The 27,934-nt window shown below is 37.0% G+C and overlaps 1 long non-coding RNA gene across 1 annotated transcript; it reads right to left on the bottom strand.

Moving 5' to 3' along the window:
* Positions 1-210: 210 nt before the first annotated feature.
* On the bottom strand, positions 211-26,232 carry LOC123598113. The gene is made up of 4 exons (XR_006712396.1): positions 26,223-26,232; positions 21,312-21,325; positions 15,017-15,021; positions 211-401 (listed from the first exon to the last, which is right to left on the bottom strand). It is a non-coding gene; the product is annotated as an uncharacterized LOC123598113 (long non-coding RNA).
* Positions 26,233-27,934: the final 1,702 nt, after the last annotated feature.

Below are 27,934 nucleotides of genomic sequence, written 5' to 3'. Positions count from 1 at the left end.
AAAATACATAGAAACCAAACCTTTGAGTCAAATTATTTTTAACTCAGTTTCCAAAGACTGTTTGGAAGCCATGTTGGAAATGCACAATATACATAGTATGTCTTATGTAATATTGGGGGGTGTATAGTACTACTTATGGGACATATGAGTTAATAATTGATAGGCTGATTTCACATTACGTGTTTTGTGTCATGGTAATAGGGGATTTTCACTTGTTTTTTTTGTGGAAAATGAAGACATACTGGACAAGCACAGTATGGGTATATGCAATATATGAATTATGAAAGTTGTGGGATTGGTTTCTGGTATTGGCAAGGAATAGTTTAAGAAAGAATTTCAGCTTTGGGGGCTGATAGTGGGGCTGTTGCTTCTTCCTTGAAGTCTTAGGGAGGGCATATGTTCTCCTTTTTTGGTTTACAAGACCAAGGTATTTTATATACTACAGAGACTCTTCATTTGAGGAGACGGTTTTCAATAATGCCTGAGATGGGCCATCAATTACAATAGGTTGGTAATTTTCAAACTTTATCCTGAGGTCCATTGTTTGACTATGATGTCTTCCTGCAGAGCCACGGACTGATCCAAGATTGCAAGTTCATAGTGAAAGATACAAAATTCCAAAGACGTTTCTTTTCCGTAAGATTAAAGGAACTTATCAATAACTATTCAGTTTCTAAGTTTGGTATTTATAAACCAAGTGAAGCATATCATTAAAACTTACTGAGCATTATTTTTCAGGATTTTAGTAAGAAATCTAAGTTCTTACTCTTCCTACACACATGCCCCTACTTAGAATCCCATGGGCCCCCAGGACAAGCAAGATATGCAAGCTGCAGAGTCTTTTACCTCATGTAAGCGCACCATGATAAAAAAAAATTTTTTTTAATGTTTTTTAACATTTATTTATTTTTGAGACAGAGAGAGACAGAGCATGAACAGGGGAGGGTCAGAGAGAGGGAGACACAGAATCCGAAACAGGCTCCAGGCTCTGAGCTGTCAGCACAGAGCCCAACGCGGGGCTCGAACTCATGGACCGTGAGATCATGACCTGAGCCGAAGTCGGACGCTTAACCGACCGAGCCACCCAGGCGCCCCCAAAAAAAATTTTTAACATTTTGAAACTGGAATATGTAAAAAATGTTCAAAGAATCATACACTTAGAAAAATATAAGGGAATCGGCTTCTACATCTTTAATTTCTATATATAATGCTCCTTCCCCGAACTGATCTTCCTAAAAGAATGCCTTTGGACCAACTTTTTCTTTTTTTTTTTTTTTTAACGTTTATTTATTTTTGAGACAGAGAGAGACAGAGCATGAACAGGGGAGGGGCAGAGAGAGAGGGAGACACAGAATCTGAAACGGGCTCCAGGCTCTGAGCTGTCAGCACAGAGCCCGACGCGGGGCTCAAACTCAGGGACCGTGAGATCATGACCTGAGCCGAAGTCGGACGCTTAACCAACTGAGCCGACCAGGCGCCCCTGGACCAACTTTTTCTATCTTGCCTCCCCTTTCACAATTTTTCTTCTTTCAATTTAGAAAAGAACAGGATCTTCTTTCCTTATCTTACAATAATCCTGCTGAGATATATTTTACTTTTTATGCTTAACAATTAGCCACCAAAATTTGAACCTACATCGTATGTTTTTGATCCATTGTCCATTAATAATTATCATTGTATAAATTCAGTTCAGTAGACATTTCAACATTTAAAGCTTATGGTCAAAGGAATTAAAAAATAAAATTATTTGTATGTTTTTGTTGTAGAAAAATATGTCTGAGTGGCCATTATAAAGTTTCAGGTAAACATTTTGCATGAGGATTAAATCATGTGGGAAAAGTAGAATAGAATTAAAAGTTCAAGGATAAATAATGCAAAATTTATAACTGTCAAAAGGAACTTCTATTGTTTATGTATTTGGGTGATGATGTGTTTCATATTGTGTTGGTTAGATTCCAGGGAATACACATAAAAGGATAATTTGTAAGATATTTTTAAATGTCAGCATTCAGAGTGTACCATAAATTACGAACTTTGTAAAATTTTAAATTTATGATGGAAAATCCAATTTAGCCTAAAGATAAGGAAGAGGGTAAAATTTTTCCAAAGTCTTATAGGTTCAAAGACCACTAACCTAGGGACCATCCTTTGCTCATTCTGGGCCATAAGAAGGTTGTACACTCAGATCATGTTATTTTGGCCTCTTAAAGAACTGCCTTCACTGAATTTCACTTTAGCATTGACTGAGCTTTTATAGAAAGTAATTACAGGAAACAGCCATATGGAATCCATTACTCCAGAGAAATACTATTAAAGGTAGTATATACCACATCACAAAATGCCCTCTAAACAAAGTCCCATATGAAAATTTTCTTTTGAAATTCAGTTCCAGGAACAGCTTTGCTTTCCTTGAGTATTTGGTGTGTTTCTTCCTTTCTTATCATAAGACATAATAGTGGTCATATTTTCCTTTTCACTTTGTCCCACAGGGAGTTTGCAACTAAATCTTAGGTTAGATACAAATATCTATTTCGGTCCTAAGAGTTGGCACAAATTTTGTTGCAGTCCCCTCAATCTATTCTTTCTTTTTAATTTTATTTATTTATTTTGAGAGAGAAAGGGAGAGAGAGCTTGAGCAGAGTAGGGGCCATGAGAGACAGAGAGAGGAGAGAAAGAATCCCAAGCAGGCTTGGTGCTGTCAGCACAGAGCTCTGCTCGGGGCTTGATCCCATGAACCGTGAGATCATGACCTGAGCCAAAACCAAGAGTCAGACACTTGACTGAGCCACCCAGGCGCCCCACCTTTAATCTATTCTTACTTGTAACTTCTTCTAAATTTTTCTTTCTAATTCTGTTTACCATCATGTTTTGATGTATGTTTGTTAACCTGCCTCCAAGTCTTTTGTGGAGGCAGGGCATGAATCAATGGGAATTTAAACATGCGTTCTTTTCACGTAGGAATCACAGGCAAATCTCCACCTGTTCTTTGGCATATTCTTAGTATGTGTTGGATACATAAAATTACTAAAAATGAGAACCATTGATGACAAGGAGAAGCCACCATCATTATTTCCAAGTAATGCCTTATTCTAACCAGTTCCTTACGCAAGCAGACCCTGTGCATCTATTTCCTATTGGCATGAGCATAGGCATGGCTCTAGCTCTTGACTTCCACATCCAGTTAACAAGACTTATGGTATCTATAAAATAAAAATTTCATCAGATTCAATAGTGTCAACAGTGTCTTTAAAAAAAATGAGTTTATCAAAACGGATAAAGGACCTGAATGTGAGACAGGAAACCATCAAAACCTTAGAGGAGAAAGCAGGAAAAGACCTCTCTGACCTCAGCCGTAGCAATCTCTTACTCGACACGTCCCCAAAGGCAAGGGAATTAAAAGCAAAAGTGAATTACTGGGACCTTATGAAGATAAAAAGCTTCTGCACAGCAAAGGAAACAACCAACAAAACTAAAAGGCAACCAACGGAATGGGAAAAGATATTTGCAAATGACATATTGGACAAAGGGCTAGTATCCAAAAGCTATAAAGAACTCACCAAACTCCACACCCGAAAAACAAATAACCCAGTGAAGAAATGGGCAGAAAACATGAATAGACACTTCTCTAAAGAAGACATCCGGATGGCCAACAGGCACATGAAAAGATGTTCAGCGTCGCTCCTTATCAGGGAAATACAAATCAAAACCACACTCAGATATCACCTCACGTCAGTCAGAGTGGCCAAAATGAACAAATCAGGAGACTATAGATGCTGGAGAGGATGTGGAGAAACGGGAACCCTCTTGCACTGTTGGTGGGAATGCAAATTGGTGCAGCCGCTCTGGAAAGCAGTGTGGAGGTTCCTCAGAAAATTAAAAATAGACCTACCCTATGACCCAGCAATAGCACTGCTAGGAATTTATCCAAGGGATACAGGAGTACTGATGCATAGGGGCACTTGTACCCCAATGTTCATAGCAGCACTCTCAACAATAGCCAAATTATGGAAAGAGCCTAAATGTCCATCAACTGATGAATGGATAAAGAAATTGTGGTTTATATACACAATGGAATACTACATGGCAATGAGAAAAAATGAAATATGGCCTTTTGTAGCAACGTGGATGGAACTGGAGAGTGTGATGCTAAGTGAAATAAGCCATACAGAGAAAGACAGATACCATATGGTTTCACTCTTATGTGGATCCTGAGAAACTTAACAGAAACCCATGGGGGAGGGGAAGGAAAAAAAAAAAAGAGGTTAGAGTGGGAGAGAGCCAAAGCATAAGAGACTTAAAAACTGAGAACAGGGGCGCCTGGGTGGCGCAGTTGGTTAAGCGTCCGACTTCAGCCAGGTCACGATCTCGCGGTCCGTGAGTTCGAGCCCTGCATTGAATTTTTATTCAACATTGAATTTTTGAAATAAATGTACAAATATAACATTTTGGGCTGTGACTTCAAAGGAATTATCATGTACCAAAAAGTGGTAAACGGCCTCCTAGGAGTGTGGGTCCAGACAACTAGCCAAACTGCATTTCATTGACTACTATGTAGAGGTTTGAGTAGCTAAATTCAATCTCAGGACCTGGATAAAGCTTAATTGCTGTGTAATCTCCAAAGGATTGAAACAAAAGCAACGAAGCCAGAAGGCTGTGTGTGTAATCAGTAAGGGAAGTGGACTGTGGATACCCTCTTCCCCCATCCTTACCCCATCACTGTTCTCATTAGTTGAGTTGGCAAAGCAAGGAGTCTGGAAAAAATGACTAAAAATCATTTGCTTTGTCGCGATGAACTTAATCCACCACCACTGACCCATCTCCCCTACAGAAGTCTGAGTTAATTCTCAGTATAAAATTAATGTTTTTGCATGAGTTGATTCTTTAAGAATATCCAGAAGGTGCTAACTACTACAACCATAATGACCACTTGCATGTGCACAAGAGCCAATGGACAGGAAGACAGTTGACCTCTAGTATAATGATGGGGTTCAGGATATGCTACCCAATATGGCACCTTGGCATATTAAATATTTTAAGCTGAAGGAATTTGGGAAAATGGCAGAAGCAGGAAGGTCATGCTCACCTCTCCACCTTGCCTTTTTTCTCTGAAACAGGTCATAAAACTTCCATGTGAAAGGAACCTTCCCTGTGCTTGGAGGAAGAAAGACATTCTCATCACCAGAGTCAGGAAACTTAGGGCCAAGAAATCTATACAAACAAAACTTGTTTAACTTTTATTGTACTAGTTAGTTACTTCATCATTTCCTACCTTTAGCCCAAACCCCTCTGTCTTGTCAATTCTTCACAAATTTGTTGTTTCTTTGCCTAAAAGACATAAAAGCTTTCTGCTCTGGTCACTTCTTTGGGTCTTCTTTCTCTTGGGAAGGATCCCATTTAAATGTAAAAATTCAATAAAATTTGTAGGCTTTTCTCCTACTAATCTTTGTTCTTTTAATTTTTAGACCCAGTCAGGAACACTAAAAGGCTAAGGCAAACTTTTTCTTCCCTTACAATACAGATGTCAAAACTCTCAGTTGAATTGGCATTCCACCTTCATTCTAGCCTCGTTCTAAAAGAAATTGCCTTGATTTGACTGGAAATGCAGCAACTCAGTATGATAACTTTGTTATCTCATACTATTCAGATGGTTTTATCTCCAGGTGTCCATACACATGTGACTTGCTTGTACTGTGTCACTTGCCACGAATACCCTCTGTCCCTTGCTCAGATAGCCTTCTATATCCTGGCCCCTGAACCGTGCAAACTAGTGTCCATTTTCCCTCTTGATAAGTCTGATCAATAGCAGTTCATCCTACAGATCCCAGTTTAAATGTCATCTCCTTGTCAGATCTTCTTTATCCTTCCAAGGCAAAGTTGTCAAATATCACTGCCATTCTATTCTTTTATAATTATTTTTCAAATTCTCTTATTAATCTACTAGCACTTTAGTTCCTTGAAGGACAAGTTCACAACTTACGCATATCTGTATCATTAGAACCCAACAATTTTAGAATATTATGCTTTGTTGAAAGACTAGAATATAAATAAAAGAAACAGTAGGTGAACACCAACTAGGTTTAAAACAGAAGGCTCAATGTACCTATTTATTGATTCATCATAAACATTAAACTAGTTTAATTATAGCTAAAAAGAAATACCTTTTCATGATCATAAATTTAGCAGAGCTGCAAAATTCATAATATGAACACAAGCATATATAATAGTAGAAACACAAATCAATCATATTGCACCAGTCAAAAGCTGGAGACTCAGTTTTTCACTGGTGAATTAAAACCCTTTATTCATTATTTTTTGGAGTTAATGATCGTAAGCATTAATTTCAGTTCTATACCATTTAAACTGGACCACTTCCTGATAATTATAGAATGCTTTCATCAAGAATATTGGTTTTATTCAGAATCCTGACTATAAAATTAAACCCCCTACCTCAGAGGCATGTATAAAATTTTTCTAGATGTTAAATGTGTAATTATAATTATTTAATTTGTTGGAAATAGTACTATGAACTAAAATTAGTACTTCATCTCATTCCAGAAAATAAAAATACATTTTGCACCTTTAAATCACTATTTAATTTTGAATATCATGCTGATATTGATAACTGATTCTGAATATGAGGGTTGATGTATTTTTATTATGCCTTCTACCAAATAGGAATTTGAAGCTAGTTAATTAAACCATACATTATTACAATTTGTAAGGTAGTGAGATTCTCTTAGAATGTTGGAGAGTTCTTTATTGACAAACAATTTTCTCTTGAAAATGGAAGTCCAGGGGCGCCTGGGTGGCGCAGTCGGTTAAGCGTCCGACTTCAGCCAGGTCACGATCTCGCGGTCCGTGACTTCGAGCCCCGCTTCGGGCTCTGGGCTGATGGCTCAGAGCCTGGAGCCTGTTTCTGATTCTGTGTCTCCCTCTCTCTCTGCCCCTCCACCGTTCATGCTCTGTCTCTCTCTGTCCCAAAAATAAATAAAAGTTGAAAAAAAAAAAAGAAAAAGAAAATGGAAGTCCACTCTTAATATGTAATAGTTCATTTCCAAGTGTATTTTCATATATTAATTCCATGGAATGCCATATTTAATGTTGTAAAACTCTGAGATTTTTGTTCCTTAGGACATATAAGCTCTGTATTAATATACTAGAGTTAATGTGCAATAAAAGGACAATATTTGTCCCTATCAACATGAATTATAAGACCAGATAACATCCATTTAAAATTTTAATGCACCTCAATCTTCTCAAATATATCTATTCTGACTGGTATTGTCCATCTGTGTTTGTTCATAAACATCAAAATAAAGGAAAACCTAGCAATTTTTATTACATTGATTATTAACCATCTGCTAAATCTCAAAAAACAAGTAAAGATTAGCCATATGTATGAGGTGGAGAACGATAATGCAGCCCAGTGGTCTTTAACAAGGGAAGATCATGACTGACCTATGACCCTTTTACAAAATACAGAGTTCTGTATCAACCCTCTGAAATTCGGATACAGTTATTTGAGTGTAAACCCACAGCTTGAGTTGTGTTAGGCAAAGACAATGGCAAATTCTAACAGAAAGGTATGGAATAAATACATAAGAGAAGGAATATGAATATGCAACAGTAATCAGAAACTCTCTATATTTTACTTCTACAATATGAACTAAAGATCTAGAGTGATATCTTAATGAAAAATTATTTAAATTTTAATTCTTTCTGATTTTCAATGTTATCCTTATGTATTCTTAATGTTTTTACAATGAATTTCATTATTAACTCTTTCACAAATATTACATGATCTCCTTTTGCATACCAACAACACAATAGGTGCTAGGGATGTAAAGTGAAATGAGATAAGGCTGCTTCTTCACAGGAGACATGATTTTTACTTGAAAAACATGAATAATAATCATTTTTATTTTTTATTTTTTTTTCAACGTTTATTTATTTTTTTGGGACAGAGAGAGACAGAGCATGAACGGGGGAGGGGCAGAGAGAGAGGGAGACACAGAATCCGAAACAGGCTCCAGGGTCTGAGCCATCAGCCCAGAGCCTGACGCGGGGCTCGAAGTCACTGACCGCGAGATCGTGACCTGGCTGAAGTCGGACGCTTAACCGACTGCGCCACCCAGGCGCCCCAATCATTTTTATTTTAAACTTCATACTTACATGATACATCTGACTTAATAATTTGTCCAAAGTCTGCAAAGTTTCGAAATTCATATTATGAACAAAATTCAGACCCTAGTAACATCCATTGCAACGATCTAAACCTCCTAATCTCAGAATCACTCAATAGCTAATTGTTCATCCCAGTCTTGTCTTTGAACTTGGCATTTCAATTGTTTTCTCTTTTGTTATGATTCCGGCCATAATGCCATGGTTATCTATTTTATCTCACCCAACATAATACCTTAGCTGGCAAAGAAACTAGCCTCTTCCTTATGGTGGTGATGTGATGGTATTATTCCTCCTTTTTAAAATTTTTTTAATGTTTTGGTTTCTGGGAGTTTAAAGTGTCAAATACCTTAAGAGATGAGTCATCAAAGAAAACCTAAAGAAGTGAACAAACTAAGCTCTAAGAGATATTCCTGCTCATCAGTGCAGGATCTCAGTAAAACCGAGACCTGGAACAGGACAAAAGTGAAAGTCTCTGAGTAAATGAGATACCATGTGATCGCTCCAGCATAGTGCCTAGGCAGACTAATAAATATTCATTAAGGGAGTGTCCAACATTTATTTAAAAATGGGTTTCTAAATAGAATGCTCTTAAAACACCACTTGGCACAAAGTAAGTGGCTCATAAATGTTAGCTGATATTGAAAGGAAGGAAAGAAGGAAGGGAAGGCTGAACAGCATTGAGAGAAGTAGAGAATGAGATTCCCTTGGGACAAAGCCTCTCTTCTCTTCTCTTAAGTCCCCAAAATTTAATGCTTTAAACTTGTTAAAGTCTTCACTTAAAACCAAAGTCCTACCACCTTAGAAGACAATTCTGTTTCCAGCTTTTGTTGAGTTTCATGCTCCCTCAAAGGGTCTTATCAAAGTTCTATATTCCTGTCTTATGCATTCAATTTCTCCTTGAGAAATATTGGTAAATGCATTTCATTATATTTTACTAAGGTTCTAGCACACTAGCCATGTTTGAGAGTCTCTTATGGATTAGAACCTGTGAGTTTTCTTCCTGGCCTACTCATGAACAATTCTTTCATTTCTTCATCCAGCCATTCATTCAGTTACTCAGCCTGAAAACAAAGTCCATGAGGGGTTAAGTGATTTGCCTGGGCTGCAGAATTCATGGTTTGATAGAGACTTAAACCTAACTCTCTGCCATCATCAGAGGACTCTTGCCTTTTCATTATGATTTCTTACTTAAAATTCAAACTGAAGAACTTTTTATGCTCTGTATTTCAAATGTAGAAATTAAAAATCAATTTTAAAATATCTTCTGAAATTGTGAAAACTAACAAAAATAGATAAGCCTCCTTTAAAAATCCTTTTCTGATTTTACTGTAGTCGGTGCCAGTAGAGTCTGTTATTATAAGCTAGTGCATTAATTTTATGTGAGTAGCACACAAATTCAGTAAACATTTATTTATAATATGATATGACAGATGCTATTCTAGACTCTATAATCGTGGCGAAGGATCTTTTTTTTTTTTTTCAAACCAGAGACACTATGAGCGGTAGAGCACAATATAATAATAATGCATACTATCACAGGGCTATGGCATTTTCAAGGATTGTGCTGGAATTTGGCCAATAATATAACAGAAAATGGTTCTGATGTTTGCCATCACATGTTCATGACCTTCAGACAATATTGTACTTCATGATTTTCAGATAATAAGAAAGTAAATTGTGAATGCTTTTATTCCATTTTCTCTACTCTTCTAAAAACTGGAATTTACCAAAAAAATTAAAATTTCATGGTTAGTAGAATGTAAATAATCTCGCATATCCCTAAAAACATAAAATGAGAAATTCACATTGGCCAGAGTCCTAAGTGGTCTTGTAAAACTAATATTTTTATTCACTTAAGCTTTTATTGCTTTTTCATTTCTAGAAAAGAGAGATTTGTGGGTTTCTGATTTAGAATTTTCCTATACTTTCCAAGTAAAATAATCACACAAGATTGAGAATTGTGACAGATAGTATTTTTCCAAAAATGGCTGCACCCATACCTAGCTCATTCCACGTTCTTCTTACAATATGATGTCCATGTCCTTTCATCAAGAGGTGGGGTCTGTGTGCGTTCCCCTGTACTTTGGGAAGACCTTTGTAACTGCCTCCACCAATAGATGGAGGAGATGCTCCATCAAAGAAATGATGCTCTGTGACTTCTCAGACCAAGCTACAAAAGATAATTCAGCTTTTTTTTTTGCCTTGAGACACATGGGTTTTTTTTTTTAATTTTTTAACGTTTATTTATTTTTAAGACAGAGAGAGACAGAGCATGAATAGGGGGAGGGCCAGAAAGAGAAGGAGACACAGAAACAGAAGCAGGCTCCAGGCTCTGAGCTGTCAGCACAGAGCCCGACGCAGGACTCCAACTCATGCAGCGCAAGATCATGACCTCAGCCGAAGTAGGACGCTCAACCAACTGAGCCATCCAGGTGCCCCGAGACACATGTTTTTGAAGCTCCAAACCACTCTATAAGAGTCCAACTATAATGCAACTTTAGTTCTGCAGAAACTACATTGAGAAAAAGAGAAATGCCCAAGGATCCCCAGCTGTTCTACTCCTCATCAATTTTAGTCTTTCCAGTCCAGCCTTCAGACATGTTGAGTCAGAATACTTCAGATAATTCCAGCCCCTAACTATTGGACTACCTCAGCCATGATGAGTGGAAAGGAAGTGAGGTGTTCTCACCAAGCCCTGCCCAGACTGCCGATTCTTGGTATGTAAGCAAAATAAATGTTGCTTTAAATCACTAAGCTCTGAGTTTGTTACACAGTCTCAGTAACTGGAACAGAGATGTCCACTCCATGCAATGACTTGGAGTCAAGCAAATATGGCAAAGAATACCTATATCATTCATCCATTCCTATAAATATGTATTAAGTACCTAACATGTGCCCATCACTATGCCAGTCAGTGGCTGTAGAGCGGTCAGCAAAACAGGCAGTATTGGCCACCATGAAATTTAAACCATTGGAAATGTGCTGACAACAGGCAGGCCTATGAACAATCTGATGCCCTATCACAGTGGGCATTAGTAGCAGATTCTACAAAAAGATGATTGTTATAGAAATGGTAATGGAAATAGCTGATATCTTTCCTTTCTCAGTGGTGATGTGTACTCCCCTGCCAATCAAATATCCCTCTGCACAGGAAAACATAATGCCAACCCTGGCCAAATGTACATTAGAGAACAGTAGGAAAGAAGAACAGATGGATGAGATAACTCAGAATCTTGCAGTCAGACATATGATTCTGAACATCTCTTTCTTTATATTAAATTGTGGATAACAGACACCATATTGGGATAACATGTATGACATTTCATGTGTTTGAAACATTTGAGTTGGAGTGATCAGAAAAGTATAATTCTAAGATGTTGCTTGATTTGGCAAACAGATGACGCTGAGAGTCCCAACTCAAATCTACAGTGTAATTTGGATTGTTTTAAATGGTTTTAAACTTTCTTCATATGCAATATTCTTCTCATAAATAGCAAAGCCAGGAAAAAATTAGGGAAGCTTTACACATTCTAGTTATGCAAACTTAATCCAAATGGAGGCTCTAATACTCATCTCTATACCATGATAAACCTCCAAACAGCTGAAAATTTTTATTGGGAGGATGAATCATATTATTCCGTTTAGATTATTTCAGCATTAAAGGATATGGCTTATTCATGCTGCAGATGATAAAGCCCTGTGGTCAGGTTAATGCTAAAACTGACAAATGCTATGCCAGATTTGAGAATATATGGAAAATTTTAATTAGAAGTTTATAAAACTCTGAAAAATCTCCAAAGGTTTTATCCTTATGAATGAACTTAAGATATATTTAGAGCTAATATATTAGCTAATATATAGGCAGTGATTAAGGGAAAACAGGCGGCTGGAGCATAATTTCCACAATGGTCTCCTTTCTGAGGCTGGCCGTGCAAGCCAACCCCTGTTGCCTGCAGGAGGTGGTTCGTTCTCAAAGAGCAATCAGGAGTATGCTTCACTCTGTCAGAGGATATGACACACTCTCAAGCAGCATGCTACTTTTGTCGGACTGAGACGTTTGGCTCTACCTCTACAAACTATTTTTAGATCTGTTTATTTCTCCTATTAATTTATAATCACTCCACTTTTCTCACAGATTTGTCAGTAAACTTGACTGACTAGAAGATTCCAGAAAAAGAAGCATTGCTTAAGTAAAAGGGGACATGGGGAGACGAGAGATGTTGATTATTGATTATGCATGCCTGAATGACCTTTTTTCCCTTGAGTAGCATCTTACAAGTTGCTCTAAAATGCTAAACCACTATTACCATGGAGTAACACCCTAGCTATAAAGGGGTTGTAATAGATGCAGTAAAACATTTTTTAAAATATGCTCTAAAAGAAAGATAAATCCAATGCAATTCACATAAAGCCTAATGCATTATGTACCGTCTGTGCTTAATAAATGCATTACTCATAAAATATACATTCACACGTCCTCCTTTCTTATCAATAAAGCAATCAAGCTGAGCATAAGATTATCCAGAAATTCTGCTCCCTCCTATACAAAAATATAATCACATTATCCCCTTTTTAAATCATGCTTAGATGAAAAGAAACAAGAAATTGTATAAAGTATTTCATATTTAGCCTACTAAAAATACTGCATGCAGGGTTTTTTGTTTGTTTGTTTGTCTTTCATGTTTCTGAGCACAGAAAAGAAAAAAATGGCACCTTTTTTACTCCTCCCCCAGGAACTAATCTTAAAGTATAAAACAGATCTGTAATTGAGACTGGTTAGAGTTACCCTAAAGCATTTAGAGACTTTCTGTGCTACAAAGGCCATTTTTTGGTTATTAGTAAATGGACATAATGCTAGTTCCTGGTCTCTAAAGGAATTTGACTCTGTGTTTGTTTCTTTTAATATTCTTCTCCATTTGTCAGAATGAACAACCCATATCCACTATATGAGATATTTGGCATCCAAATCACATTTCTCCAACAGAATTTGCCCAAAGCATTTCTTAAGCTAAGATCAAGACTCTGTCTTCAGCATGAGGATTAAATTGGGTGCTGGCTATGTAGTCCCCACTGATCTACTATTTTTCATCTGAACAAATGACCCCTTAATTGCTCGGTGTCTGATCCCTGTATTTTTAAAGCCCCTTTCTATTGATAAACAATTAGTTATCAGGTTAAGTCAGCTGTGGTTCATTCTAAGATATAGTTAGGCAGATTCTACAGAATGCCTGAAATGTTGGCAGTATTCTTATAGTCAATGTAATGGTTCATCATTATGGGAACAAAGGAGTCTTTAGAAAGACAAAAAAAAAATGCACAAAATGTTTATTTCCTTCTACAGCCACTTTACTCCACCCCAAGTTCAGATTTCGTATGATTACTTGCTGCACACCAGCAGGCCCTAAGGCTTTCTCCAGTACCTGCGAAGACATCTTTGTATACTTTACTAGCAAACATGTCATTTGGAAAGGCAAATACCAATTTACATGAGGCAAGACTTTGTAGATCTCTCACATTCTTTTTCCTCTCTGACAGGCAAGACATCGTAGGTCTCATTTTCCAATCCTTATTAAAAAGTGTGATCCTGGTTGTTTGGAAAGCTCATTAGTGCCATTGCTCTGTGATGGATGGCACATCTTTAAAAGAAAGACAGATTGCATGGATGCATCAGCACACCAGCCATAATGAAACCCAAGTGCATCCCCACAAGCCTCAGGATTTAAATCTTCATTTGCTTTTGTGAAAAATGATAGCCATGACCATGGGCATTTGAAAATACAGCTACATCTTTGTCTTCCCAGGGATAGGAGTGCATCATTATTGCCTATGTGACCTTCAAGGAAAGTAAAAGAAGAAGCAGTTAGCCATGTAAAGCTTTGCAACTAGGGCACTGAGACCAGGCAGGAAACATACTCAGCAGACAGGTATTAGCCATGAGTTAAGAATGTACACAGAAGTAAACTCAGAGACTTACCATCTCATCAGTAGTGAAGCACTGGTCTCTTGGGTGAGTGTCAAAGGCGTTTAATGTTTTCTGGTCTTTGACTTCCCATTCCAAAAAGACTAGTCATATGGTGTCTTTATCTTGGTCACAAACTGGCAAAAATTTAGTTAAAAGAAAGATTATTTTTTTCAAAATAAAGGAAATCATGGAAGTAATCTTATCAACAATAAAACAATTCTAGTAGTGAAATGAAACAAAATGAAGCAAAATGTTGCTATAGAGTGACTATTCCAGAGCTCCTTTTCACTTTTTTAAAATAAATGTCTTTCTCCACCTCTAATGAGCTGCATGTGTATGTTTGCCATTCCAAGAGTACTTCACAGAGGATGACTCCATGAAGTGGGGAGCACAGTCTTAAGTTCTTATTTTGCCTCAGAGCCTACCACTTACTAGGTGACATGGATGAATCATTAAACCCTATTGAGGCACAGGCCTTACCTGCCTCATGGAGTTGCTATTTCTAAAATATATCAAATATAAATAATGTATGTCTCAAAAAAGAAATTTAAAAATACCTTGTGACAAACAAAAATGGAAATGTAACATACCAAAATTTATGAGATGCAACAAAAGTAGTTCAAAGAGGAAAGTTCGTAGAGAGAAATGCCTACCTTAGAAACGAACAAACAAAAAAATTCTCAAATAAACAACCTAAACTTACACCTCAAGGAACTAATAAAAAAAGAACAAAGCCCAAAGTTAGAAGGAAGGAAATAACAAAAATTGGATCAGAAATTAATGAAATAGATATGAAAGGGATAATAAATAAAATCAATGAAATTAAGAGCTGGTTCTTTGAAAAGATAAACAAAACTGACAAGACCTTACCTAGACTCACTGTGAAAAAAGAGAAATGATTCAAATAAATAACATCAGAAATGAAAAAGATGTTACAACTGATACCTCAGAAATACAAAAGATTGTAAGAGACTACTATAAACAATTATATGGCAACAATTTGGACAACCTAGAAGAAATGATAAATTCCTAGAAACATATGAATACCAAAATGGAGTCATAATGAAATAGAAAATCTGAACATATTACTAGAAAGGAGATTGAATCAGTAATCAAAAATCTCCCAACAAAAAAGTCCAGGACCAGACAGCTTTACTGGTTAATTCTGCCAAACATTTAATGAAGACTCTCAAACTCTTCTAAAATACAAGAGGGGAAAACTATTACAAACTAACTTTATGAGGCCAGCATTACTCAGATACCAAAATCAGACAAGGATGCCACAAAAAGGAAACTTACAGGCCAATATCTCTGATTAACATATGCATAATCTTCAATAAAATATTAGCAAATTAATTCAACAGTACATTAAAAGGACCATATACCATGATAAAGTGGGATTTATTTCATGGATGTAAGGATGGTTTAACATCCACAAATCAGTCAATGTGATATACCACATCAACAAAATGAGGGATAAAAATCATATGATCATCTGAATAGATGTAGAAAAAGCATTTGACAAAATTCAACTTCTATTTATGATAATAAATTTCAACTAAGTGCGGAATGTACCTACACATAATAAAGGCCATATATGACAAGTCCACAGCTAAGATCATATTCTATGGTGAAAAGCTGAAAGCTTTCCCTCTAAGATCAGGAATATGAAAATGTCCACTCTTGCCACTTTTATTCAACTTAGTATGGGAAGTCCTTCCTAGAGCAATTAGGCAAGAAAAGGATATAAAAGTCATCTAAATTGGAAAGAGAGAAGTAAAACTGTCAATATTTGCAGATGACACGATATTATACACATGCACCCTAAAGACCCCATCAAAAAACTATTAGAACCAATAAACACTATCAGTAAGTTTGCAGCAAACAAAATCTGTTGTGTTTCCTTACACTAACAACAAATTATGAGAAAGAAAAATTAACAAAATAATCCCACTCAGAATTGCATCAAATAGAATAAAATACCTAGCAATAAATTGAACCAAGGAAGTAAAAGACCTATACACTGAAAACTGCAAGATATTAATACAAGAAATTGAAGAAGACACAAATAGATTTCTTATAGTTTTCTTATAGATTTTATATCCAAAATCTATAAAAAACTTATCAAACTCAACATCCAAAAAACAATCCAGTGAAGAAATGGGCAAACAACATGAACAGACAATTTTCCAAAGAAGACATCCAGATGGCTAACATACACATGAAAAGATGCTTAACATTACTCATCATCAGATAAACACAAATCAAAACCACAATGAGATACCACCTCACACCTGTCAGAATGGTTAAAATTAACAACTCAGGAAACAACAGATGTTGGTGAGGATGAGGATAAAGGGGAACACTTTTGCGCTGTTGGTGGGAATGCAAACTGGTGCAGCCGCTCTGGAAAACAGTGTGGAGTTTCCTCAAAAAAATTAAAATTAGAACTACTCTACAACCCAGCAATGGCACTACTAGATATTTATCCACAGGATACAAAAATGCTGATTCAAAGGGGCACATGCACCCCAATGTTTTTGGCAGCACTATCAACAATAGCCAAATAATGGAAAGAGCCAAAATGTCCATTGACATATGAATGGATAAAGAAGATGTGGTATGTATATATATATATATATATATATATATAACAGATTATTACTCGACTATCAAAAATAATGAAATCTTGCCGTTTGCAACAATGTGGATGGAACTAAGTGTGTTATGCTAAGCAAAACAAGTCAGCCAGAGAAAGATAAATATCAAATGATTTCACTCATATGTGGAATCCAAGAAACAAAACAGATGAACATAGGGGAAGGCAAGGAAAAATAAGATAAAAAGCGAGAGGGAGGCAAACCATAAGAGACTCTTAAATAAAAAGAACAAACTGAGGGTTGCTGGAGGGTATTGGGTGGGTAGGGATGGACCAAATGGGGATTGGGCATTAAGGAGAGCACTTGTTGGGATGAGCACTGGGGGTTATTTGTAAGCGATACATCAGTAAATTCTACTCTTGAAATCATTATTACACTATATGTTAACTAACTTGCATTTAAATAAAATTTCAAAATTTTTTTAAATAAAAAATGAAGAACACACAAATAAAAGGAAAAATATTCTGTGCTCATGGATTGGAAGAACTAATATTGTTAAAATGTCTACACTGCCCAAAGCAGTCTACAGATTCAATTCAATCCCTATCAAAATTCCAATGATATTTTTCACAGAAATAGAACACACAATCCTAAAGTGTATATGGAACCACAAAAGACCCCAAATAGCCAAAATAACCTTTAGAAAGAACAAAGCTGGAGACATCATGCTACCTGATTTCAAATTATATTACAAAGCTAAAGTAATCAAAACAGCATTGTATTGGCATAAAAACAGACACAAATATCAATGGAACAGAACAGAAATCCCAGGAATCAACCCATGCATATATGGTCAATTAATTTATGAGAGAGGAGCCAGGAACATACAATGTGGAAAGGACAGTTTTTTCAATGAATAGTGTTGGGGAAATGGGCAACAAACATACAAAGGAATGAAACTGGACCCCCAAAATTAATTTTTAATGGACTAAAGACTTGAATGTAAGACCTGAAACTACAAACTCCTGGAAGATAGGTGATAAGCTCCTTGACATAGGTCTTGGTGATAATGTTTTGAATCTGACACCAAGTTAAAAGGAAAAAAATCAAAAGTAGACAAATGGAACTGCATCAAAACTAAAAAGCTTCTGCACAGAAAAGGAAACCATCAGCAAAATATAAAGGCAACATGCTGACTGGAAGAAAACATGTTGCAAATTAAATAACTGACAAGAGATTAATATCTAAAATATATAAAGAACTCATACAACTCAAAAGCAAAAAAAAATCCAATTAAAAATGGGCAGAAGATGAGTAAATGTCTTTCCAAAAAAAACATACAAATGGCCAACAGGTACATGAAAAAATGCCCAACATCATTAATCATTAGAGAAATGCAAATCAAGCCCACAATGAGATATCACCTCATACCTGCTAGAATGGCTATTATCAAGAAGACAAGAAATAACTAGTGTTATCAAGGATGTGGACAGAAGAAAACCTATATGCACTGTTAGTGAGAATGTAAACTGGTGCAACTCCTATGAAGAACAGTATGGAGTTTTTTTTTAATATTAAAAATAGAATTACCATATGACCCAGCAATTCTACTTCTGCATACTTATCTGAAGAAAACAAAAACATTAATTCAAAAAGATAAATGCACCCCCATGTCCATTGCAGCATTAATTACAATAGCCAAGATATGGAAACAACCTAAGTATCCATCAAAGGATGAATGATGGTTTCATCATTCACTGTGGTATGCACACAACCACACACACACACACACACACACACACACACACACACACTGGAATATTATTCAGCTATAAAAAAGAATGAAATCTTGCCATTTGTGACAACATGGATGGGCTTCAAGAGTATTATGCTAAGTCAAATAAGTCAGACAAAGACAAATACCATATGATCTCTCTTATATGTGGAATGAGAAAAAAAACAAATACAAACAAACAAAACCTAATCTCATAAATATAGAGAAAAGCTTGGTAGTTGCAAGAGCCTATGGGTGGGGTGGTGAAGAAATGGGTAATATTTTAAAATTTCAATAAATTGACTAATTTTTTTAAGTTTAAAATATAAAATAAAAAATCATAAGTGAACTCAAACTTCTGTTTATCCCATTGTGTTCCAACTTCCTTATTTTTTTAAGGAGCCATACATTGTGTAATAAACTAAAATGGAAACATCAAAAGCCTCAGGGGCTGGAGAAATATTACAGACATGACTGACATGCAACTCAAAAACAGAGCTTAAACCAGTGGTAACAGGACTATTACTTTTTTCTGAAACAAATATTTCAAATCATTGCTAATTTCTTTTTTTTTTTTATTTTTTTTAAACATTTATTTATTTTTGAGACAGAGAGAGACAGAGCATGAATGGGGGAGGAGCAGAGAGAGAGAGACACACAGAATCCGAAGCAGGCTCCAGGCTCTGAGCTGTCAGCACAGAGCCCGACTCGGGGCTCGAACTCACGGACCATGAGATCGTGACCTGAGCCGAAGTCGGCCGCTTAACCGACTGAGCCACCCAGGTGCCCCGCTAATTTCTTTTTACATTATCAGCATCACCAGCTTCCTCCTATCCAGGTTTAGAATGTGATCTAAGTTATATGACCCCCCCATTCCTTCTGTTTCTATTCTAATAGGATATATTCCTCTTCTAAAAAGTGGACAGTAAATGCCATTTTCTATGGAACTGTGGAATACACTATGGTCCTGTGCACTGGCTGAACAGGCTGTTTCTCTCACTCCGTAAGGATTTAATGAGCACTTTCCATGTGCATGGCACTGTCCTTGTACTTTGGAGGATAAGAGGATAACTCGGACATGAAACGTGTTCTCAAGGAGCTTACCATCTAATAGAAGAGGAGCCATGCCTTGCCGGACTAACCCAAATACAAGCAGGTGACCAAACAAGTCAGCATGAATCTGCCGTCAAAGGAGAACAGTTGGTGTGTAGGGAGAAGAGCAAAGACTTCAGTGTCAGGCACTGTGAGAGACTGTAAACAAAGCATGCTTCCTTCCTGAAAGCGTGTTCTAGTCTAGACCAAGGAAAACACTTATAAAATAAAATTGGGGAGAATAGTTGTTCTGCTGCTACAAAAATACAAGATGCTTCAAAAGGAAACACTTACTTTGGCCTGGGATGATCCACTGAAAAAAACAGATGAACAAAGAAGAGAATGAACACTTGTTAGTAGTGCAACTTGCCATGTGCCAGCTGGACATGACATGTGCTTCATGGAAGGGGCAGGTCAATGGAACCCTGAACCATGAGCGAGATGTCAGAACCTGTGATGGCAGACATGGACACTCCAGAAGAAGGAAGTTGTGTGAACCAAATATGGAGGTGAGAAAATACAGAGGAAGTTGAAGAACGCTGAGAAATCTAAGAGGATTGAACTCCAGGAGCATATACTGGAGCAGTGGAAGATGAAGATTTTGGCCATGTGGTAAAGGGTTTGCATGCCACTCTAACACAACTAGATACCATGTTCTGTGACAGAAAAACCATACAATATGTTCAGCACCAAGGGTAGTAAAATGGATATTCTTTCCTATGGGTGAAATCTAACCACACACTATACATCAAACTAGTGTATTATAATATCAGTAAATTTACTGCCTCTTCCATTTCACATACAGACTATAAAATATCCTGTTATGATAGCAATCATAGCTGTTCACCTTTCTTGTCAGACATGGGACATGTTTCAGAAAAATATGCATGTTTAGACTAATCCCAGCCAGCCAGAATGAAACTAAAGTATAATTTTCATAACTGCACTCGGTCTCAAATACCAGACTCATTTGTAAAGCCACTTTCAAAAATAAATGGAAGGATTTATGCTCTTTATAAATGACAGATTCTAAAATGCTGCAGTACAGTTCTCCAAACCCAGAGGATCACTCTTGGAAACATCACCCCCTAAGGATAACATTATTCAATTTATATCTTTAAAACCAGCCGAAAACTCAAACAAAATATAAACAGAAATTTCCTGTAATAAACTCTGTGGAATAATGAATACCTGAAAAAACTACAGCAAACTCTCTCTACAGCTGATAGGTCAGAGATCCATCTGGAAGATTGGAAGTGGAGACACACTTCCAAGTCAAGTGCAAATTTAAACAGGGTCTCAACTAAAACCTTCAACAAGTTCATCAGGCTTTTATGGAAGATGATGGATGGTGGACCAAAAGTGCTACTTTGTAAGCCCTAAGTGGTGCTTTCAAGGGACATGCCTAAAAACACAAGTATAACACTTATGGTTAAAGAAGAAAAAAATGGGGTAAACCGCAGAAGGAAGTTGAAATCTGGCTGGCCAAAGCCATGGTTTCTCAATGACACTCTTTGGTATTTATACTGTGACCATAAGATGATGCCCAGAGATACCTCTGAGGTTCTTGTGAAACTCTGAAGTCATCTGCACATGTTTTTTTTTGTTGTTTTTTGGGGTTTTGTTTTTCTTTTTAGAGAGGCATCATTTCCAAACCACTCCTCCTCACTCTGTCCTGAGCAGAGTGCTCCTCTTAAACTCAGAAGAGCAATCCTTAAATTACGTGTACCTATTGAAACTAGATAATCTAACCCACTGATATATGTAATGCTATATAGCTATCAAAGTGTGTTAAGACCTAAAAAAAAAAAAAAACCTTATTTTTTCCAACAGAACTTAAGAAAAATATTTGGCAGACTTCAGCCATTCATGATTTACTATGAAAATAAATATGAAATAACCAAAATATGGAAAATAAAACACAAAACATATACAAAATAAAACATAGGGGATTTTCAGATTAATTTCACCTTCAAAACCATCAAAACCAATCTCTTTATTTGCATATGATCAAATTTAAGCAACAAAATTCTACCAAGGTCATCCAGTATTTAAGTAACAAAAAGTAAATGAAGGCCAAATTATGATCTAACAAGATAATTTGTATATTATTTGTATTATTCTTATAGCTATATAAATTAAAACTAAGTAGTATTTATCCCAATTGAACTAAAATCCAAACACTTAGATGGCTGTATATAATAAGTAGCATTTATAATGTATATCATATCTCTCCTGAAAGTTACCTTAAAAGATCTGACTGATTAAACAATTATAGTTTCTGGCCATACTCTAATTTTTCCTGTAATCTTAGAAATACAAAGAGGGTTGAGACATTAAACATATAGAATACAGTCATATTAGTGGAACTTAAGAATCAAAATTTTCCAATTTCTTGTGACTTTGTTGCCTAATTAATCAATATCAGTGTTTTATGAACAAATTGATGGTGTTCGTTTTTTTTTGAAGATTGATATTTCATAAATATATTTTTTTTCTTTTAAAAATAGAAATAACTGGAGTGCCTGGGTGGCTCAGTCAGTTGAGCATCCGACTCTTAATTTCAGCTCAGGTCATGATCCCAGGGTCATGGAATCAAGCCCCACAACAAGCTCAGTGCTGAGCATGGAGCCTGCTTGGGATTCTTTCTCTCCCTCTCTCTCTCCCTCTGCTCCTCTCCCACTCACACACTCACTGTCTCTAAAATAAAAGTAAAAAAAAAAAAAACAAATAGAAATGACTAAATGCAATGCACTATCTTGCGTTGGATCCTGGCATGGAAAAATCATACTTAAGGAAAAACTGATGAACTCCAAATAGGGTCTTTAGTTAATTAATAGTAATATACCAATGTTAATCTCTTAGTTTGGACAAAAGTGTCATGATCAGGTAAGACATTAACTTTAAGAAAAGGGATAATGGGTATATGGGAAATACGTTTTGCTATCTTGGCAACCTTTCTCTTAATCTAAAATTATTCCAAAATAAGTTTATTTTTAAAATACAGAAATAAAATCAAGACATATCAGTAATATGTGGGTATCAGGGACACACTGAGCAAATCAAAACAGTCTTAATCAATCAAGAAAATGATGGAAGATGCTAGTTTCAAATTCAGGAAGGAAAAGGGGAGAAGGAAGAAAAGAAGAAAGGAAAGAGGTGGGGAAGGTAGGAAGGAAGAAAGGAAAGAAGAAATTGTTCCAAATCCTTTGCAAAGAGTTATACAATAGCAATACAGAGCCATATTTTCTTTAAACCCACAAATGGTTGAGATCCTGTATTTATTTGCTTAATCCGTACAAAGTAATGAAGTGGTTGCTCTTACTATTCCCATTTTAGAAATGAGTGAACTGAACCACAGGAAGTTTAGTTACTTGCCTAAGGTCACATTATTTAATACATCATGAGGACAAAATTTGAACTAGGCTCTACTAAACATTAGTCTTTGTAACAAGAGAATGACTTTGCTTCCCTTTCAATGAAATTCTGATGGGCTTATGCCCTAATAATGATTTAAGGTGCTAAGTGGAGTTTTTCTTTCAGTGTTTCTTTACAGGTTTTTTAGTCTCTATACATAAGCAGGAGGCAGAGCCCATGGACTTCCATGAAAACTGTTAAGTAAAAGCCTAATAATTTGCTCACAATTATAGCTCTTGAGTATTGGCTAAGATGAAGTTAGGCTGCTAGAGGTAGGATGCTCATTCTGCATGTTTTACCACCTGGGGCCTAAAGTAGAATCTAGAAAAGTCCCTACTTGTGAAAACCCCTTCAGTGTTTTCATTATGGCTCTCTTTCTCCAAGGCTCAGAACTAGTCAAAGGGGCAGAGGCAGGTAATAGACACACTACTTTATAATTCCTTCTTTTTTTAAGCTTGTTTACTTATTTTGAGAGATAGGAAGACAGAGAGAGAGAGAGAGAGAGAGAGAGAAAGCACACAAGCAGGGGGAGGGCAGAGAGAGAGAGGAAGAGAGAGAAAATCCCAAGCAGTGCAGAGCCTGATGTGGGGCTCAACCCTATGAACCATGAGATCATGATCTGAGCCGAAATCAAGGATCAGATGCTTTAACTGATTGAGCCACCCAGGCACTCCCATTCTTTTCCTCTCACTGCTTCATCCTATTCCATTTTCCTATCTCTCCTACTTCTACCCCTCGGTAGAAGTTTCTCGGAGGTTGCCTGCTGTACCCCATAGAAGCTGATGCAGAATGGAGCCAAGGATGCATGGCCAACCTAGTCTGAGTCTCAGTCAGAACACTCTACTTTATGAGCCAATAGAGTAGGCAAGCTTAAAGTAGAGAAGACAGAATGGTATGCTTGTGAATTTAAATAGCTGTGCCTTTTATGTTGAATTCTTGAAGTTTTCTAAGAGGCTAAATCCCTATGAATAGAAGCATCTTTTAGCACATCTGGCAAAGCCTTAATAAGTATCCACTGCTCTTTAGCAATTTCAAATTTAAAAAATTAAAAAAAAAGAATTATGCTTGAAAAGATGAAGCATTTTCCCCAAGATAGCTCCAGCTGCATGGATACCTAGATTTCCTAACCCTGCTAAAGCAACAGTCCCAGGAGACAAAGCTCACTCAGTAAATGATAAAGCATAGCCACACTTCCACAGCTGCAGATCAGCTCAACCCCAGAGAGCCACTGTGAGAATTAAATGAGATGATGTTGTGAAAATACTTGAAAACACTGAGGAGTCTAACCATGGCAGACCATTATGGTTGTTAAAGAATGATCTTCTCATTTCCTAAAACTGCAGAGGATGATATAGCGAGATACTAACTGGCATGTTGCTCTGTTCCTTCTTTTTTGTTCCATCATCATCTTTCCTTAGGGCAGCTCATCACCTCCAGGGTGAATAATATTAGTGAATAAAAAGATGTCATATTCTTGGTTTCAAAGGTCAAAAAGCCAGATCATGTGGTAAATTCATGGGTAAGAGTAGAAATATTTAAAATAATATGAGAAAACACTTTTCCCCCTGCATCTATGGCCCACTAAATAAAGATCATTCAAGCTTGGAAGAAAGAATAATTGGAGAATAAGGAGCCTTAGTTACTGGCCCACTGGCCCATACCCTGCCTATAGATTTAGAGTCCCTGGGGAGAAACAATCGAGGGCCAAGATAAATTGAGGGATCTATGGACAGAGAAAAATGTGACTCATTACCTTTCCGGAGTCATGGAGAATAGCATAGAAGAGAAGAGAGAACATCTAAACAGAAATGCCCAAGAGAGAAACTCTAAGCATCCTCACAGAGCATCAGCCTGCCCCAACAGGAGGCTGAGAATTGCCAACCTTTTTTGTTTGCTTTTGCTTTTCATTTATCCTGTGTGGCATGAGTTTGCAGAAACAAAGTACACCAAACTCAGGATCCTCAGAATTGGGAAGGGAGAATTAATCTACAGACCAATATTATACACATGAGTTCCAAACTCAGATGCTATAAAGGGACGACACCATCAGATAGTTTGAATACCTCAAAGGACGCCAGTGGAAGGCAGGCCCCTCTGCCCACTGACACCACAGCAGTGGCTCATTGCCCCAGGGACTGAGAAGTATAATCAAAGAGAAGAAGGAAGAGAGAGAAAAATCTTGATTTCCTTTTAGTTTAAATTTGAAATGACCACACACACACACACACACACACACACACACAATCCCTAAACTTGACTGAATTTACCTGCAAGTGTAAGGGAGAAAATAAACACCCTTCCTTCCTTTGGATGGGAACATGGCTTGAAACAGAAATTATGTTCAGTTAGAGGAAAAGGAAGTTATATTTTTGCACAAATGATTATATATTCTGTGCAAATTAATATCTACTGTGCTACCACTTCTAATAAGACACCATTACATAAAATGGGGTAGTAATTTTCAGTTAGAGATTCTACCTCAAATTTCTTCCCATGCATTTATCCTCTCTGGACCCCAAAAACAGTGCTTCTCATGGTTTAGCCAGCCCCTAAATATTATCAAATCAATTGACTAAATTTTTTTAAAAGACAGAAACAGTAGATCAAAATAGGGAAGTTTTTATAGTGTTTACTTAATTGGCAACTTCAAAGCTTTATCTTATCCCCAAAATAATCCACCTCCACAATTTGAAAAAAATTCCCCCAAAATGCATTCTATCAAACTGTTCCTTTCTGGAGGCACCAACACATAAAATGGAAACATAAATATCTAGAAAAAAATAATTCTACTTATAATCATATTCTTCACAAATAGTTACTCTTCTGCCTTCCCCCACCTCAATGGGAGAAAGATAGTTCCCTCCAATACCATGACCAGAATAAGTCCCCAAACTTACTTTCACCAACAGGATATTAGCAGACGTGACACAAAACGAGCCTTCGCAGTGCCTGGGAGATTGGTTTTACTCTCTTGTGCCTTTGATAACATTATAAGAAGAGCTTCCCCAGATTAGTTACTGCCCAGTCACTCTGGGCCCAGAATAAACAGGTGGAACATATCTGAGCTTGGCCGTCAAACCAACTTCAGCTGGATCCACAGTTTGAAGCAGAACCACCCAGCTGTACTCATCATAGGCCTGTTTACCCCCATGACCCATATGGGCACATAGGCAGGAATAAATTATTATTGGACGTCTGAACTTTGGATTGGTTAAAAAGCAATAACTGATGATACAGAACCTAGTTACATCTGATTCTTAACCTTCAGCTTGTAATAGTAGCTTTGCCCAGAGTGGGCAAGTTGGGCACCCACAACAAGTTGGGTAACTTGTCCACATTCACTTTGTGAGGTAGTGGCAGAGCTGAACTCCCTATGAACACACAGACTGAGGCATGCTCGTGAATTTACCTTGAACTGCTGAGACATAATTTGTTTTAGAAAATCATAAGCAAAGAAGAACCATGATTCATTCCCTCCACCCCCCACAACACTGTGCATGGGCCTGGAGTCAGCTCTACTCCTAAAAGTGGAATCTACAACCAGCCATAATCCCCAGGACCTTCTTACAGGATACTCAGTAAGCATTAAACAGGGGATGCTCCTTCCCACAATGAAAATTACTCCTGTTTTTGCTTTAACTAACAAGATGGGAGTGTCCAAACTTCTCCTTAGTGAACATCAAGTCCTCAGCAGGGGAAAAGAAGGGAAGGAAGGAAGGAAGGAAGGAAGGAAGGAAGGAAGGAAGGAAGGAAAGAAGGAAGGGGAAAGGAATAAGGAAGGAGGAAATAAGGGCGGAAGGAAGGAGGAATACTGATAAGAGATCTAACGAGTTGCCATTTTCCAGTTCTACTACTTTAATGGCAAGTGAAATGCTGGCCTGACAATAGATGTGATTGTGCCCTGTAATAGAAGGCATGTAGGTGCAAAAGAGTGTGTTCATAAGCAGAGAAGGAGGTGGAGAGTGTGAGAGGATGGCTGGCTGGAATGGTGAGTGGATATTTGGGAGCAGAAGGGAATTTGCCTCTTTAGCATGTCTCGTATCCCATGCGAACATAACCCAGGAAGTTCACAGACTTCAGACACTATCAACACATGTACACACACAACCACACACACACACACACACACACACACACACCAATAAAACCAGGTGAAACGTGGCATGAAGTATGAGAAAAGAGATTCTGTAGATTCTAAGAAGATTATTCTCTTGAACTTCTATCAATCTTCAAACAGACACCACTTGTGTTACAGTTCTCTTGAAAATATGATTCGGTACCAAATTTTTCCAAAAACAATAAACATTCTAAGCAGAACTGCAGTAGCTTTATATACACTTTTTGCAGAAAATAAGATATAAATAGGATGACCCAATCACACTGTAAAGGATTAAAGTTTTAATGTTTTAGAAACATGCAAAGAAATAACAAAAGGCATCTTTTCCCTTTGCTGTATATAAGGAACTCCCATTGAAGTCCATGGGGTTTTACATAAAAATCAATGGCAAATTGTGGTACTTAATGAAAGAGGAAATTATAATTATAGCGCTGCTGGTAACATCACTACAGTTAAGGCTGAGCAGTCTTTTCCATTATCACTTATCAGGATTTAATAGCTCAGATGTTTTGAGTCCTACTTGGCTGAAACGTGATATAAAACTCATCAAGCTGAATGCAATTAGTTATTATTATTGTTATTGCATAAACAAATATTTTAATCAGTAGAGCATTTTTTAATTATGAAGCTTAAAGAGACTATTTTTTCTAGTGACAGGTGCAGGGGTGGGGAGATAGAAAAAAAGGACACATCCTTAAAAGAAGGTAAATTGAATGTGGCAAGTCCCTCAATTAGAATAATGCACTTTCCTCTTCGATTGTGGGTACCAGGGTGGCCTGCTATGAAAC

The sequence above is a fragment of the Leopardus geoffroyi genome, chromosome C1 (genome assembly GCF_018350155.1).
Source record: "Leopardus geoffroyi isolate Oge1 chromosome C1, O.geoffroyi_Oge1_pat1.0, whole genome shotgun sequence".
NCBI classification, from domain to species: Eukaryota; Metazoa; Chordata; class Mammalia; order Carnivora; family Felidae; genus Leopardus; species Leopardus geoffroyi.
The sequence above is the reverse complement of the archived record's forward strand: the minus strand, read 5'-3'. Positions and strand labels throughout refer to the sequence as shown.